Source organism: Ciona intestinalis, unplaced genomic scaffold, assembly GCF_000224145.3.
Source record: "Ciona intestinalis unplaced genomic scaffold, KH HT000331.1, whole genome shotgun sequence".
In the NCBI taxonomy this organism is placed as follows: Eukaryota; Metazoa; Chordata; class Ascidiacea; order Phlebobranchia; family Cionidae; genus Ciona; species Ciona intestinalis.
The window spans coordinates 3,118-8,116 of record NW_004190652.1 but is presented as its reverse complement, the minus strand read 5'-3'; the positions used below and the strand labels follow the sequence as shown (position 1 = coordinate 8,116).

Genomic DNA, 4,999 nt, shown 5'->3' with positions numbered 1-4,999 from the left:
TATATTCAAGCAAATGCTCTAAAAGAGCAACTTACACTGTTTCGTGTATGCCTGACCAATGCTTTAAATTAAGCAAATGCTCTTACAGAGCAACTTACACTGTTTTGTGTATGCTTGGCCAGTGCTTATATTCAAGCAAATGCTAAGAGAAACTTACACATATTATATACTGGTACAATATGGTATTTTGCATATTTCCTCTCTGTAGCCATTAATCCGCATTTTCCACACTTGCACCTGAAAGAAAGTCATAACAGTCATTTTTTTATATTTCCCACATATAAAAATCTTACCAATCCATCGTTTCACATCGCTTGGAGTTTGTAACTACAGCTAACTCTTCTATATTTCCCTGCGCTGCTAGCTCTTCCGAGGTCCATTCTGGCTCAAATAAATAGCCTACAGCAAGGCGCAAAAATGTTGATTGAAAATGTTCATCAAATTCGACATCAGAAAATAAAGAATCCGAGTTCGAAGAACTTGTTGAATCACTATCGTTGCTTGTAGGTGTTTCAGACATCACTTGACGGCTATATTAAAACTAGAAGTATCTATTTGTGCCACTATTGACCTATTGGTAGTATAACTAGTTCTGATTACAAAACATGCCGCAAAAATCAAACTTTCAAATCAGGCAACTTGTTTAAGAACGCTGCAAGTTGGATCTATTCTATCTTTGCTACCTTACTCTTTTTTAAATAATAATACGGTATGCCTTTGCTACAAACCTTAACGGTCACGCCACCCCCACCGGGAAAATGGCGCCGGCACGAGCCGCGCCGACGACCACCAAGCCATTGACCCCAAAACAACGGGTCGATCAAGAGATGGAGGCTGCGACAACCAGCGACCAGCAGCCTCCAACTGAAGTGGCAGAGAGGACCATCACCTCCAGGCAGATGCCACTAGGTCCACGACCGGAGAGTCCGAATCCGACGATCCAGCGTCGGAGGCGTCCGAGTACGAGGAGTTCGAAAACCGATCGCGTGACCTGAAGAGCAGCGAAGAGACAGGAGAGGAACCGGAGGAAGAGATCGCCGGGGTTCCATCTCCTGTGAACGAGACCGCCGCTCAGGGCCAAGAAGATCCCAACGAAGAAGCCCAAACGGAAAGCATGAAGATGGAACGCGCCCCTTGCAATGAGCCGGGGCAGATGCCGGCCCGAAAGGACTGTTTAGAGAAGTCCGACTCGTGCAAGAAGAGACCGAGAAGCACGACCCCAACAGCGCTCCAGCAACCTCTTAAAGCCACCAGAGAGGACGGCTACGAGTGCTCCTACTGTAAAACCAAATCGGTCTTCCCGGACTCTCAAACTCCGGGAACCGACACAGCATGTACAGAGTGTGGTAGGGAATACTTCCTCGCCCGCATGTGCGGCAAGAAAGGACTCCACCTCTACCAAGGATGCTCAGCTAATGTCGGAATGGCAGGAGCCTGGATATGTTGCGGGGCATGCAACAGAAGGAAGCACTTGATGCCGTGGATGCTGCAAGACGATCGTGGAGCAGCTGAAATTCGACACGTCGGACTTCTGCATCTGCTCTGCCTGCGGCGCGTCTTCCAAGAGGTGCAAGGACTGGTGCGCGGAGATGCGTGGGCACACACTGTAACCGCGTCATCGTGAGATGTGCGTGCGGCGGATTCCATCGTCCAATAGCTAACAAGCCGTACACCTGCCAAGGATGCCGTACAATAGTGCGACCAAGGTCGAACGACGGGGATCATACCACTCCCACCTCACTCCCCGTCTGTTGGAAGCGAAAGAATCACTTGCCGCCAAGCACCTGTCTGAAGCGGAAGCAAGACCAAGACGAAGATCACAATGGTAAAGTATCAATATTGTAAACATTAACACACATAAACACATTTAATACACACACACACACACACACACAAATCATGATGAACACAACACACACAACACAAACACCCAAGCACACGCCGATTAAAATAATGACTCTTAACGTTTGCGGATTAAACGATAAAACGCGCAGAAATACGCTTTTCGCCTTAATCGCACAGCTAAAAATAGACATAGCATGCCTACAAGAGACATACACTCGACACCACAAACTGAACACGCCTTTAAACAAGAGTGGCTAACCCTAACTGGTGGTGCCACTTCGCTCTGGAATTCCGGGGAAAGTAACTCACGAGGGGTCGCAATCCTCTTTAGCAAACACGGATTCGGGTTATAATAAATAACACGCAGATGGACGAAAACGGTAGAATAATCGCAGCGGACTTTAAATTAAACGGTTTAAAAGTTCACGTAGTTAATATCTACGCACTATGTTCGAGCGAAGGAAAAGCACAAACGCTCGTCTATAACGACACACCTCCATACGTCTCGAGTAACTGCGAAACGATAATGGCAGGAGACTTTTCGCAATCTTCGACCTAAAAGACGCTTTTAGAACCCTACATCCCCTCTTGACAATACACTCGGCGACAAGCGGGAACTCAATCGAGAATAGATCACGTCTACCTCACGCCCCGGACAGGGATGAGAATCTTCCGCGGATTCGCGGATTTCCGACTTTTTTTCGTCAAAAAGGTCATTTTTGTGAATCGTCTAGATCCGCTTAGAAAAAAAATTTTTTTTTAGGGGGGGGGGGACGGTACTTATAAACGACCATGCAGTTGACGACTGGATAAGGTTGAATATCAATAACTATCTTATTTACAAGCGCGTGTCCGCGTTCGTTGATTGGATCTTCGCGATAAGACAGAGAGCGACGATGTGGCTCTGATCGTGCCCTGCAACGGCGATTAGGTCATTAGTCTCGATTTTTAATACTGTAAGACTAAGTGGACTTGTTTTGCAACATAATATTGGCGTAATAGACAACCTAGATGTTTTCCATAGCCAAGCAGACAGTTTGTTACGAAATTGCAGACACTCACACGTGGATTCATTGCATCACAATAGCAATTTACACGTTGATTATTGTCATAATAGCAATTCACACGTCATAATAGCAATTCACACGTTCAATATCTAGCATGGAGGTGCTTTAAAACAGGTTTGAATACGAATTAGACAGCATTATTTGACGTTGGCGTTTATGTGTGTAGTCCAAGCATATTGAAGTTGCCTTTGATCGCGAAAGATCGCTTTTGTTAGAAATATGGAAAAAACCAAAGCCCTAATCGTCACCCAGATGCCAAAAGCTCTTGGTAAAAAGGAAGAGGATCGTGGAAGGGAGATCGATAAAGGTGCCGGTATTAGGAATTGCTTTAGGTGGGCCTGGTTTGAAAAAAACGTGACAGTGCATATGGGTCAAGATTCAGTCGTAACAAAGTTGGGTGACCACATAAGGAAAGTTGATGCCCCTGGAAAAGTCCTTTGTACCATATGTTCCGACATCATAAGTTATGCCAGCAGAGGAGCTCATACGATTGAAGAACACATCAAAACGAAGAAACATAAAGGTTAGTTCACTGTCGATTTTTTGTCGAAACCTACAACTTTGCTACTGAATTTGCTGGACAAAAACTCATATTATCGCTTACTGACGGTCGTTTCGTACTGTATAGTATATTCCGCATTATTTGTGTATTGAAAATTTGTTATTTTTTGTTCAATTTTAGTACTTAAAACGGGTAAATAATAATTGCAGACATATACACACATTCTGTATATGTCTATATCTATACAAAAACGAATTGTAATGCAGTGTAAAAGCAGACATAAGCAAAATTCTATGGGATGACATACAGTGCATGTATGAATGATATGATATATATAACTTATATTTTAGATAAACTAAAACTGATCAAGACAAATTACCAACTGCCGGCATCACTTCAGATCACAGATAGAGGGAGTACATCTGAACCTCGGCAATCACATGGGCTGGTTTCCTTGTTTAAAGATCCAGATGGAAGGGATTCATCAATACAGCCACTTGTACCATTAGCTGACCGTGTCAATAATGCTCAGGTATTTAGTTTTGTTAATAGTTTTAAGTTAGGTCAGGGTTGTAGAAGTCAATCCGGACCGTGACCGGTTACTTTTATTGAAAATCCGTATGTTGTATATTTTACGCGCATGGTCACCTAAGCTACAAAATCTTGTTATAAAGCGTATTACTGACTATAGTTTGGGCGCCCGTGTGACAGAAAGGGTTGTTAGAGCTGCGATCGCCACGTGTTCGTAATGATCAGGTAACGAAATCGATCGAATAACAAACACTCTGCGGTTTTCGCGCGGTCCCTAAGAACGACGTTTTTGGCCTCTGTCCAAGCTCGCTCTTTGTAATATTATATGTAAAAAACTTTGTAATATTATATTACTAATATCATATTACAATTTGTGTCAGTTTCAATTTACTGATAGCGTCGCACCTCGGTCTAATATTTACACCAATTAAAATTCACATAATCGCGATTAACTTGCATTGAAACTAATCTGGGTTGTTGGCTTAAAATTATATCGAGAGTAAAAAACGTGCGTCGTAGTTTAACTTTTACGTGCGTCGTAGTTTAACATTTACGTGCGTCCTAGTTTAACATTTACGTGCGTCGTAGTTTAACCTTAACGTGCGTCGTAGTTTAACCTTCACGTGCGTCGTAGTTTAACCTTCACGTGCGTCATAGTTTAACCTTCACGTGCGTCGTAGTTTAACCTTCACGTGCGTCGTAGTTTAACTTTTTGTTAAAAAAATAACATTTATTTTTCAGGCAATGGTGCTTGCAGTGATATCAGAAAACAACCTTCCCCTGTCAATTGCACCAGTCTTGATAAATCTGGCAAAAGAACTCTCTAAAGACAAGAAAGTACTGGACAACCTGACCATGGATCGCACAACAGCCTCCTACAAGCTTACACATGGTTTGAGTAAGACACTCTTAGACAGAACTTTAGCCGAAATTAGGAAGTGTAAATTTTCACTGAACATAGATGAAAGTACAAGCAACAGCCATAAGCGCGTGTTCGCAATCCTTGTAAGCTATTTTTCTGAAACAGAGCAACATGTTGTGGTCGAACATTTAG

At 43.1% G+C, this 4,999-nt stretch overlaps 1 non-coding gene across 1 annotated transcript; it reads left to right on the top strand.

The window, feature by feature from the left end:
* The first annotated feature begins 998 nt into the window (after positions 1–998).
* mir5606 (microRNA 5606) lies at positions 999–1,070 on the top strand. The gene has a single exon (NR_048946.1). It is a non-coding gene; the product is annotated as a microRNA 5606 (primary transcript).
* The last annotated feature ends 3,929 nt before the right edge of the window (positions 1,071–4,999 follow it).